The sequence below is a fragment of the Arvicanthis niloticus genome, chromosome 3, assembly GCF_011762505.2.
Source record: "Arvicanthis niloticus isolate mArvNil1 chromosome 3, mArvNil1.pat.X, whole genome shotgun sequence".
In the NCBI taxonomy this organism is placed as follows: Eukaryota; Metazoa; Chordata; class Mammalia; order Rodentia; family Muridae; genus Arvicanthis; species Arvicanthis niloticus.
The window spans coordinates 9887375-9900555 of NC_047660.1; the positions used below are offsets into that span (position 1 = coordinate 9887375).

Below are 13181 nucleotides of genomic sequence, written 5' to 3' on the forward strand. Positions count from 1 at the left end.
GAAAGCTGGACTCAGTTGACCTCCAGATTCAGATATACTACTCTTAGGCATATACCTACACTCTGCAACAGGGGTCCTCACTCAACCATATTTATCTAGGCTTTATTCATATTAGCCAGAAAGAGTAAAGACTCTAGATGTTCCTCAATAGAAAGATGGATAAATAAAATGTGTACATTTATATGATTGAGTTACACTCAGCTATTACAAAAATGTGCACTGTGAAACTTTCAGGCAAATGAATGGAACTAGAAAAGAAATTATGCTGAGTGAGGTCAGTGTCTTACACTCTCAGTCTCAATAGCTTCCAACCATGATACTACAAACAGGGAGTCAGAAACAAAAAGAATGTCTATGATTCTGAAGCCAGAGGGAAATGCACAATGAGTTCTAGAACACCATAAGCTACAGAGACAAACTGAACTCAGAAAAACCAAAAGGAGAGATGATATCCAGAGGAAGCAGAAGATGGGAAGGAGGGTAGCAGGAAATGCTGAAAAAGGGAATGAATGTATCCAGCCTCACCTTCAGCCCCTCTGGTGTTTGCTTATAAAAGCAGAACCCACTTTACATGCATCTACCCGATGAAATGAAGACCAATAATTCTGAAAAGTTCACTATGATCATCACTCACTAGTGTATGGTTGCTGGGTCAAGCTGGTCAAAAAATCAAAGCCTACAAAAGACCGATGAAAACCAGAGAAATGATATTTTAGTTCAACCAGGAGCAGAACAGCCTCCATCCCAAGTGTCCATTGGACAAAAAACTTGGAGGGTCTTGGAATTTTTAATGTCCTACAAAGTACATTATACACACTCAGTACTGCCCTTCAACAAAGGAGCCATTTGATCTCTTCCATTGGTAATGGACAGATGTTGACAGCTCAAAACTCAGATAACTAAATCAGTTTCTCAGCTGAGTTGTCTCAACCTAGTTGTCCCTGTCTTTCCTGCCCAAGGCTACTGTTTTTGTGTACAGTGCATGCTAATGGAATACATTCTGTTGGACATTATAGTTAGCTTCATCAGTGAACGTTTTAAGAATCGTTTCCTTGATATCCTAAGCTAAAGTCACGTGAAGAGGGACTGCCACTCCAAAATTTCCTCCTTTCACCAGGACACATCTCAGCCTTCACAGCTATTATTGGTCTCCTGGCATCTTTAACCAATCATGGTTTTTAGCTCTGACTCTGACCTTCCCATTGGCTACTGCCTGATTTATGACATCATTATTCCTCTTACCCTACCAGTGCTTGAGAGAATCCTGGGGTTTCCTTGGTGTAGTCAGCAAACAAACTTGGATCATAACAGGTAACCTTTGACCAGTGAGCAGTAGAGGGTATCTGATATCGGACACAGCTGGTCAGACAAAGACATCCCACTCTATTGTGATGTGAATTATTATTACTCTGCCCCACCCCTGCCTCAACCTTTGTCAGGTAAGGAAAGGAACTTTAAAACACTTGTTTGGATCACATCTTTCTTTATTTTTAGCATACATTTAAATCTTTAGAATACCAGGGATATCATAGCTATAAATATTGTGAGTTAAATGTCACATTTAGTTTTGGTTTATACTAAAAAATGTAAGTTTGGGGAGACAATTTACTCTCAAGTATTCATCAGCCTCAGGGGAATTACAGTGTCACTATGCTCTGAGCTCTATACTGTTGAGTCTTAAGAGGCAAATGAACAGGGAATAAATTCTGACCCTTCTTGTGGGTTTTCATTGCAACAGAAACAAAAGAAAAATAAGGTACATAGAGGACTGTCACTCTAAACCATGATGCTGATGGTCTCCCTCATTACCACTTCCCTGTTACTGTTTGAAATTCAGTGCTCTTCTGAATGTAGCCTTCACACCAGGTATGGGGGAACACTAAATCACATTATATGAGCACATTATAAACAGGTCATCAATGAACACTGCATGTAGGGGTTGAAGTAATACAGATCAGATCAACAGATCAGATCAAGTCTTCCCTGGGCTACAGTGGTCTTGTCTTGGCATAAATTAAATTAAATATATATACAAATATATATATATATATATATATATATATATATATATATATATATATAGAAAGAGTGACTAACATGTTTTAGAGTACTCAGTCTTAGGTAAGAAAAAACAATATCCTCTGCCACTTTCTGATTGGTTAAATATACAGGCAGCAAATAACTGGGCAGGAGAAGAGGAGATGACACTGAGAGAGATACAGAGAGTTAGATACATAGAGATATACAGAGAAAGACACAAAGACAGAGACAGAGACTCACTTAGTCTTGGGTAAGAAGAGAATGTTGGAGAGACTGAGACATGACTCTGAGTACAGTTGTTATAGTGAAAGAAATATTAAGAGTGTTACATGAAACACAAACCCACAGGAACTGGGGAGAGAAAAAACATCCAAAGTATAATGATGAATGGTTAGAAAACAGAAATAAAATGTCAATGTTGAAGGGTGTTTTTGAGCACTGTGTATTCAAATGCTGATATCAGTTTAGACTTTGGTGTTGCCATTATTATGAAACATCTCTTGACTCAATATTCTGTAAACAATGTTCTCCGTCACTTTCCACCTGGTCAAAAAAAGATATCGGCAGCAAATAACTGAGCTGGAGAAAAGAAGGTAGGACTTCTTTGCAGAGACAGACAGACAGACAGACAGACACACACACACACACACACAGAGAGAGAGAGAGAGAGAGAGAGAGAGAGAGAGAGAGAGAGAGAGAGAGAGACTCAGGTGGGGACAAGTCAAGGGGAAGTCACCACTGTGATGCAGATAAAGGAGGAGGTGCCAAGGTGAGACTTAAGATTGTAGATAACAGGCCAGGTGACTGGGAAGTCAGCTAAGCCAGTATTACCAGATTTGAGCACCTCAATATCTGTCCAGCTATTGTGCCTGAAGCTTTTAATAGAAAAACAACAAAACAAAAAACAAGCAAACAAACAAACAAAAACAAAACCTAAATAATAGTTGTAAAATGAGACAAAACAGAAGGAAGTCCATTGTGCTTTTAATGTTTTCCAAGCTTAAACTGAGAAAGCGACAGCATCTTCGCACCTTATATAAAAGAGATTTCCAAACACATTCACCTACATATCCTTCTCTCCCAATTCCCAATCACATTCTTTAGCATGAGGTATTTCAGATTTTAGAATAACTTTAAAGATTCATGAAAGTAAGAATTATTCATAATTAAAGTATCAAGTGTCTTCTGCTTCCTCTGCCATCTGTCCTTCTATTTGACCTACTCTCTTGGTCATCTGCACCCAGATGAAAACATCTCAGAACCACTGTAGTCCTATCCAGATGGAGCAATCGTGAAAATCCCAACTGCAGCTGTGTTCAAACAGACGACGACGCAGTGTGTTTGACAAGTCCCTCTGCTACAAACTCCATGATTCTCTGATGTTGTTGACTACAGCAGCTGTTCTTTCTCTTCTATTTTCATGAAATATATGTGTACTATTATCAAACTCACACTTATACATCTAGGTTTTACATATTGAAATCGGCATTATAATATCTACAGTGATAGTTTCCAAAGTTTTCTTATCTTAAGCATATTTGTCATATATATCAAACAGGGTAAATTGTTCAGGTTTCCTGTTACTAACATATGCCAAAAATAAGGTTGTTTTCTTTTTATGTGACATTTGAAAATGAGACTGTGGACCTCATTTAAAATACTTATATTTAATTTGTTTTTAATAGTACCTCTTTTATTTGGTATGTAATTTCATGACCACCACAAATACTACCAATGACTTCTGCTTTATAATTATCAAACACAACACTGTTAGTGTAGCCATACTGAAGTTATCATTATTTGTAAACTAGCTGTGAAGACAGATAACAATAAAATATACAAAAAGTAGGATGTGTTGTTATAATCATGTGTTACAATTAGTACAAATATTAATTTGAAAGTATGAATGGTGCAGCAAAATCCTTTTATACATATATTTTTCCTCATTTTCTATTCTTATTTCATATTATTTTGGATTTAGTAGATGTCTGGCTAGATAAATTATATATTCATTGAGCTGTATTTTTCTTTTGTTTCACCTCAGTAAATGTTTAAATCTCTTGGTGTTATAAGCCAGCCAAGTCTTTTGCTTAGAGTTGAGTTGTGTGAGACAGTGACAGACCATGACCATGAGAGCTGGCACTCCAAAGACAAAGCATTAAAAGAATTTATCTCATCTAAAGCCCAAAAGCAAACAAAAACTAGACATATTTGTTCTAAATATGAAAGCAAGGAACAAACATAAACATGGTTGTCGCTACCCGTTCCGACTCACAGAAAGGAGCATCACAACACAGGATTCTTCCCAACAAAGTTTACTCAGGAACCTTTTTATAATATCTCTCTGGAAGCCCCAGATCCCATTTCCACTTCCCCTTTTATCCCCATGCCTGGTCACTCAGAGCCTGCCACGTGGGCACACACCATTGGCACATGTCAAATGGCCTGATTCTGTGTGGCAGCAAGTCTGCGCAGTAGTTCTGAGGACGTGGCTCTGATGGGGTGTGTGAGGAAGTCAGGCGCCATTCATAAAATTTGGCAGGTGCCATTCATAAGCTTTGGCGGGTGCCTCAGGCGCCATTTTAGCTGGCTGCCACACCTGCTCCCCACACATGGTATTATAGTCACAAAAGTTACAGCATAAAGAAATCACAGTAAGAGTAAATAGAAAATTAAGCACTGATTCTTGTTTTATTTTACTTAAAATATTTATTATATTCTGAATATTAACTTAACCATACCTAAATGAAATAGAATTGGTTTTGTGCAGTATGTGTATATATGTATACATTTGTGATACACATATGTGTGTTTATATATGTGGAGGCCACAGGATATATAATGTCATGCACAATAAAACTTTCACCTTATCCCTTTGAGACAGGATTTTCCACTGAACCTAGAGCCAGTTGGGTGGCCAGAAGGATCTTGTAACCTTTCTGTGTCTTCCAAAGCTCTGGTCTATGGACTCATACAACATAGGCATGTTGATTCATTTTTTATATGGGTTTATAAATACAAACTATGGTCTTTATACTTGTGCATCAAATGATCCCTATTCACTCAGTCAACTCTCCTTCTCTTAAAATCACAATGGTTAAAAGACCACACCTAAAAGTATAGACCATATATAATGCATGTTAACTAGAAAATTTTAAAGTAATTTTTTTTTGCAATAAAATGAGAAACTCAGGAAAGACATTGACACTTAAGTAAATAAAATCTAAAGTTTTTCCAATAACCCCCCACCCCCCAAAAAAAACAAAGTAGACAATCCAATGCATGGCTTAATGTTGTGACCCTCATTCTGCCTCAACACTTTGCTTCAACACTTTTGGAGGCTTAGTGCTCTGGTCAAGAGAGAGTGTGGCTCTTGGGGCAAGAGATGCGAAGAATGGAGACAAGACAGGGTGTGATTCAGTCTCTTCTATTTTCTCATGTCTCCCCTATTGAAGGGAATTCTGAGGTATTTATATACACAAGCAGAAGAACACAGGTGAAAACATTTTACCACGTGCACCATACAGCTGAGGTCACTAAACAGCAAAACAAGCTATGTGGGATAAACAATATATTTATCAGAGTGTGCTTCAGCTGTTATAGGCTTTTGACAACCAAGTCTTTCATCAGGGTATATGGTTCCAGATGGCTGCAAAGTTGATCTAGCCGCTTTCTACTAAAGTCGGCTCCCAACAGCTTAAATTAGATAAGTAACAAATATACTTACGTAATTGTTGAATACTGTATGATGGCCACAAATGTCTCCATGACCAAAAAAAAAAAAAAAAAAAAAAAAAAAAGTCATCATGCTTCAGGTCTATCAAGAATATTGACAATATTGACAACTGTTATTGATAACTGTGTACAAATTTTTATGTCTCATTTATGATTGTAAATATATACTTACATACATATCCTAAACTGTTCAATAAAAAACAGAGCAGCTGAATTCTTTCTATATAATTCTTATGGAATTATGTGTTAACATTCATATGTGTGAATTTTCTTAAAAGTTTACATCTATATGTATTTTGTTTCTTTATGTTTAATGGTCAAACTTAGATGAAAAATGTCACATGAAGAGCATGATTATATAAATTCCATTTCCTTTTAGAAATTTAATGACAATAAAAGCAATATACTTTTCTTTCTGTTTATGGATTCCAGTAGATTCTGAAGATTTCTTCATTGTCAGTGTTACTGTAAACAATCCCACTGCAGTGTATCCACTAGCCTCTTGATACCATCTGAAACTTTATTTTGTTATATATTTCTGTATTTGTGACTTTTCTATTGCTGTTACAAAACACTAAAACCAAGGCAACTTACAGAAAAAAAAAATAGTTTATTTAGGCTCATGGATCCAGAGGGCTGAAAGTCCATCATCATGATGGTAAGTGTAGCAGCAGGCAACAGGCTTCTGAGTACTCATATCCTAAAGCCACAACCATAAATCAAAGAGAAAAACTAAAACACGTAACTCTAGTTTTAAATTCTCAAAGCCTCCTTATACCTGAAGCAACTCCTAAACATCCCCAATTAGTAAGACCAACGGGAGACCATGTTTGAGTGCCTGAGGCATTACAATCACTATATTGTTATATTTAAATTATCTTTTGTTATTATGATGTTAAATAATTTTATTATTTTTGTTGCAGAGATGTTTTGGTGCATTTTAATCTATGCATCATGTATTTGCAATACTCTTGCAAGACAGGACAAGGCATAAGGTAGACTAAGACTTAATGGTTCAGATAATTGTGAGCAGTCATGTGGGAGCTGAGGACCAGAGTGTGGTCTTCTGGAAGAGCAGCCAGTACTCTTTTTTTTTTAGTAATTTTTTTATTGGATATTTTATTTAGACTTCAGATGACATCCCCTTTCCCCATTCCTCCCCCTCTTAGAAAACCCCTATCCCTTTTTGCACTTATACATTTTTTAACAATGTTAATCAAAGTCTTTATAAGTTTGGTATTGCTCAATCAGAGGTGTAACCCACTACCCAACCTAGATATATCAACTATCTTTGACTGGTGGAGATACATGAACATCTGCCTCCCTGTCTCCCCCCTCTTTCTCTCTTTCATCACCTAGCTTCTCCTCTCCTTCTTCTCCTCCTCTTCTTACTCCTTCTCTTCCTCTCAGTACTACTCCCACCTTAGCTCCTCCTACACATCACCCTTCCTGTTAAAATGAAACTTTTCTCTCAAAATACAATTAGAGCATAATTATGCCAATTTGTACCAGTGAGGTACAAGATAGTCCTAATACCCAGTCCATCATTTTGTTGAGTACCCAGAACCTCTGTCATCTATCCTAACTAAAACACTTAGTTCTGAACCTGGCTTTTTCTTTGATTTTAGGATGAATGTCAGCTGACGCCCATCCACTCAAATCTTTTCTCTCAAGGTAAATAGCCAGGATTGGCTATGAGGCAGCCAGTACTCGTAACTCTTGATCCATTACTGCAGCACTTTTGTGTGATTATGTTTCATCAATTTCACTCAACAAATATAAAACCCAATCAGGTTTTTTTTTTTTTTTAAAAGGAAGTCCAGGATACACCATAAGATGAGAACATGTTTTGCATATAAACTTTTAGTTGGAAGAATAGAGGAATGAGGTCACATTGACCCAACATGCATTTTCAATCAGTAATTTGTATTATGTCCTTGAGTAAGCAATTATCCAACCTTTAAAATCTGGAAAGGCATTCTGTCCTGACCTAAATGGAATATATCTAATTTGTTCATACATTCTTGCCACTAAAAAGATATCTGTTTATACAGAAACAGACTAACTTTCTCAATGTTCATAGATGTTAAAATTCATAAGCAATTAATATCAGAATTGGAGAAGTATTGACACTAATTAAAAAGCAGATGAAATTGGATTGAGACAGAACCAATCTAGGCTTTCACTTCTGGCAAACCTAGTCTTCACTTTATAGAAGGCTGTAAGCACATCAAATAGACACGAAGGTCACTCATGCGTACCTGATTATCTGTCCTCACTCAGTCTCTACTGTGTCTTCTAAGAACCTTTACTTCATTATTTATTCTGTGATGTAAAGACCTGTGTCCTCCAATACTCAAAATGATATTTGACATTTGATATTTGATAATAAAAATATTGTCTTAAATAAAAGAAAATTATCTCATTTAACCAGCTAATACAATACTGGTGAGAACACAGTGTATTATAGAATTTATAGCACCAATTATTAAAGTACATACTGTTAGGTTATTTTAGAAGAAAATTAAATATAAATGGTCCTAGGTTATTTCAGAAGAAAATTAAATACAAATGGCCCTTATTGTAGATTACATAAGAAGAAAATAAGCAGCTTTAGAATGTATAGCTTTATTCATCTATCCTTTCATATATTTATGAAATATATTTATATTTAGGTTTATATATTAACTACATGTAATGACAAATGTTCCTGGAGATAAGACATAAAAGTATTAGAATGGTGAGTGAAATTGGCCACACAATAATCAGAATATAATTAGGTATCAAAATTTACTATCTAGGTAAGAGTATTATTTGTATAATATACCAAACAATATTGCATTTCTTTTGCAGTTATTAAAGTATTCAAGTAAAAAATGAAAATACTTTTTTCAACAAGAACAGTTTGAAAATTTTCTATCAACATTTTGTATTATTATACATTATTATCTTACAGTAACATTCTCACATTTAAATACATAGATTTTTAACTGAAAACATTTTCCATAAGATTTCTCTGTAGGCATATATGTGAGGCACTTCTTTTTATTGTTGATTAATGTGGGAAGAATCTACCTGAATATGAGCCTGAAGAAAAGTCACAAATCATTTTTCTTCCTTGATTCCAGCCTCCATTCCTGCCTGAATTTTTCTCGTCTTCCCTTCCTAGGTAGAAATCTTTATAAAGAGCAATTTGCAAATTCATTTGGAATAACAAAAAACCCAGATATGGCTCACATCTGACACTGCTAAGCTGCTATAGAATATGAGAATAAATATTGTCACTGACCCAGGTTAAACCTGCTACTATTATTCTGCTAAATGAGTACATCAGTAAAATGGCTCTTAATGACGTATTGTTATACTCATAGACCAGAGTATAATTTCACCCTCATTGGAGATGCTTCTTAGAGTAGACGGTAAGATTTATCCAGATGTCCACAACTGAATAATGTGGAGTGAGAGACTTTGGGACTCTCTGACCTAATTATGATATTTTTATCAATTCTCTGCTCCTCTAGTCTTGGGGGTGTATGTGGAGGAAGAAACAGAATGATTTTATGGGCCACAGAGGACAGATGGCTCCAAGAAAACAGCACAAACATCCACACGACAGGCATGTGTACTCCCAGAGTCTGTGAGAGTATAAACAAGACCTACCCAGGTTCAAACCAGATTAATTCCAGCATAAAAAAGTAGACATTGATACAACATCCCATCGTTCCCTAATCAACAAGCACTTTTTAAATAATTCACCTAACACCTGATGGGAAGTGAAGAATTTCTATTCTCGATTGGAGTGACACTGGGGAGATCAACCACACTCCTGGCAGGCCCCATACGCAGTAATTGGTCAATACCAAAGATTTATGGTTGATATTTTTTGGTATTTTAACCTTGTTTTTGTTTTATGTGGGTGTGTTTGTATGCACACACATATGTATTAAAGAGAGGGGAAAGAGAGTGGAAGGGAGAGGGAGAGAGAGAGAGAGATAGAGATAGAATAAAGCTGGATGGGTAGGAAGATGAGAAGAATCTGGAGGAGTTGGGAAAGAAGGAAGAGTGAGAATTTCTGTAGATGTTGACAGGGAGCAAGAGGAGGTACAATTAGAGGGCTTGAAAAAAGGAAAAGATGGGGGAAATTTTATAATTATATTATAAACTCAAAAATATGAATAATTAAAATATATACTATATGCAAAAACATTTTTATTAAAATGCATGCCAAATAACAAAAAGAAGAGAACTAATATAAGAAAAGTACTATACTAAATCAGACAATTTCTACAGAGAAAATATATTTAGCAGAAAAACATTGTATAAGTATGTGTGCTTGTATTCAGGTTTGCATGTATGTACAAACAAAGGTGTGTGTGTGTGTGTGTGTGTGTGTGTGTGTGTGTGTGTAAAGGTCACAAGGACCTCATGCTCACAGACAGCATTAGGGAAACTAGAAATGTTAAACACATATGCTTGTCTCTTCAAAAAAAAAAAGGGGGGGGGACTTATATCAGCTTTTACCCCAAAGGCCATGAGTGGATATTGTGATGCACCTGGTGATCTTTGCTAACTTTTGGGCAGGATTTACACTACTCCAGCTCCTGAGCATTGGTTCTCAGTCAATAGAACCAATTCTTATGGAAAAAGGTCACGGGTGCTTGTTAAAGACATGGACCTGGCATAGAAGTTTTGATGTAGTCCTCCCTTTTTAGTATAATAATTGTCTCTATAAAACATTTTTTCCAAGTAACACTGTGCTTAAATGTGTCAAAAATAAACTGCTCTGGGTCAGACTCTAGACGTTCAAACCAACACTAGCTACATTTTCTTGAACTGGGTTTCCTTCTTGCCGCATGTGGACCCTTACTCTGCTGACAGTAGCATTTGCAGGGATCCCCAGATGTATGTATGTGTCTGTGTCATGTATGTTTGTGTGTTTATAAAATGAAGTGTAAGACTGCCTTTCTTTATACATTAACTATTAACAGCAACAAACATGATTAGGATAAAAGTACATTCTTTTTTCCTGTTAATTTTCATGTACACTTGACATAAGTTAAGACCATCTGTGAAGAGGAAACCTCATTTGAGAAATTACCTAAATTACTTGGACTACTGTCAAAGCTGTGGGATATTTTCTTGATTTAAAATCGATGTTGGAGAGGTAGCACCACAGTGGGCATGCCTTTCCTGGGCTTGCACTTCTGTAGAATATCAAAAATGAGTAAGACAACAGGAGCAAGACAAGCAGCCCTAATCTATGTCCTCTGTTTCAGTTCCAGCATCCAGATTCCTATCCCAGCTTCTCCTGATAATGAACTGTAACCTGTTCACCCAATAAACCCAACCTTCCCAAGTTGTTTTTGTTCATGGTATTTATCACAGCGTAAGAAATCTAACAAGTTAATTCATGCTCAGGGCAGAAGCCAATTCCCAGGAATTGACAGAGAGGACTCTGCTGATATTTTTTTGCTGTTGATGATGTTATTAAAACTTGTGTCATTTCATTTTGCTTTGAGCAGTAGCACCTGAAAATTATCTCTCTAAATTTATCACACACACACATACATACATACATACATACACACACACACACACACACACACACACACACACACAAATCATCCCTACAAACCAGCTGTTCTTTTATCGTGCTGAAGCATAAGAATATGACTATATATTGCTTGTACTATTAAATTTTCAGTTATGTCCTACAGTCAGGAATATTGCCAGTGACAGTGAGAGGACACCGCTCAATACTATAGTTTTATAGCTTGAGCTGGTGATTTCTATTAGGATCTTCATGAATGTCAACTGTGATGGTTTGCATATGCTAGACCCAGAGGGTGGCACTATTAGAAGGTATGGTCCTGTTGGGAGTAGGTGTGTCATTGTATATGTGGGCTTTAAGACCCTCATCCTAGCTGCCTGGAAGCCAGTATTTTCCTAGTAGTCTCCAGATAAAGATGTAGAACTCTCAGATCCTCCTGCACCACACCTGCCTGGATGTTACCATGCTCCCACCTTGATAATAGTGAACTGAAACTCTGAGCCTGTAAGCCAGTGCCAGTTAAATGTTATCTTTATAAGAGCTCCTTGGTTGTGGAGAGTCTGTTTACAGCAGTAAAACCCTAAGACCTAGAATTTTGACTTTTACTAAAAAACATAATTGTAGTATGAGTCAGTATGAAGCAAAGTTGAATTTATTAATTAAAGGCAAGATAAAGAGATTATATGATGTAGAATTAAGCGTGAATGTTTAAAAAGAAGTATCTTCAAATTCACCAGAATACAAATATAACATAGATTTTGTGGATTTTGAATTTATGTTACACAAGCAATGTGACTTGATTAAAAGAGTAAGGAATGAACAAAAAATAAGTTTCAAAAATAAATTAAAAACTAGAAGTTACTTTATTTCTTTTTTTTTCTGTACCATAGAGAATTTCCTTTTAAAATCTGAAAGTGTTGTATGAGGTCTTTTGTTCACGTTTATGAGAGATGAATGCTAATTCACTTAGGCTATAAGGTTTCATATATTCTGACCCTAAGCTATCATGTGCCATATGTGTTTGATATATTTTACAATAATGGATGTAGTAATAATGTTTGCAATCATTTTTAGGTAATCTGGTCAGAAGTCTAAGACTGAGTACTTTTCATTATGTCATTGTAATGTTAGAACCTCATTGACTATAAGTATCATTAAAACTATCATATTTCTGTCACATTTTAGAAAGTAAATTCTCTTATAGTTTACTGGCAGACAAAATAGTGAAATCATTTCCATGCATCATTCCTCTGAGTCATCTCCATTCTTGGGTATTCTCAGTTCAACATTATATTCTGTGGGATTTGACATCTCAGTGGGCAAAGGGCTACATTCACCAGCAGAATATAAAAAGTGTAAAAAAAAAAATTAAGAAACAATATTTTACTCCTGTCATTTGCAGGTTTTGAAAGTTTGGATAATTTACAGGTTAGCGTAGAGAGCATTATGATAAAGCAGTGGATAATGACACTAATTGTTATGTGTGGAAGGCAGAAGGGATTTACCGCTTGCATGGGAAATGAAAATTTAACTCCATAATGAGTTTCATTCCACAGTTCTTAGTCACTCGTTTTCTTCTTGGAGCAATCAAATTGTTCTTCTACACAGGAAAATCAAATTTCAACTGTTTTCATTTCCTATAATTAAAATATTGAAATACACATATTTAGAATAGTGAGATATAGAAAGATATCAAGTCACAATGGGAACTGTATCTGTTTACTACAGGACTTGCCTTGCCAACTAATCAGCACAAATTAACTAACTTGCATTAAGTAATAAAACTTGCTTAATACACACAATGTGTATGACATTGGTAGTAAAATTACCGAGTCTTAGAGAATCTACCGTCACT

At 35.9% G+C, this 13181-nt stretch overlaps 1 long non-coding RNA gene across 1 annotated transcript in view; it reads left to right on the forward strand.

Annotated features, from left to right (window-relative positions):
- Positions 1-1325: 1325 nt before the first annotated feature.
- Positions 1326-13181, forward strand: part of LOC143441566 (uncharacterized) — an 80450-nt gene continuing 68594 nt past the window's right edge. The window contains exon 1 of the long non-coding RNA XR_013109127.1: positions 1326-1439. This is a non-coding gene — a long non-coding RNA (uncharacterized LOC143441566). The remainder of the gene's footprint in view (positions 1440-13181) is intronic.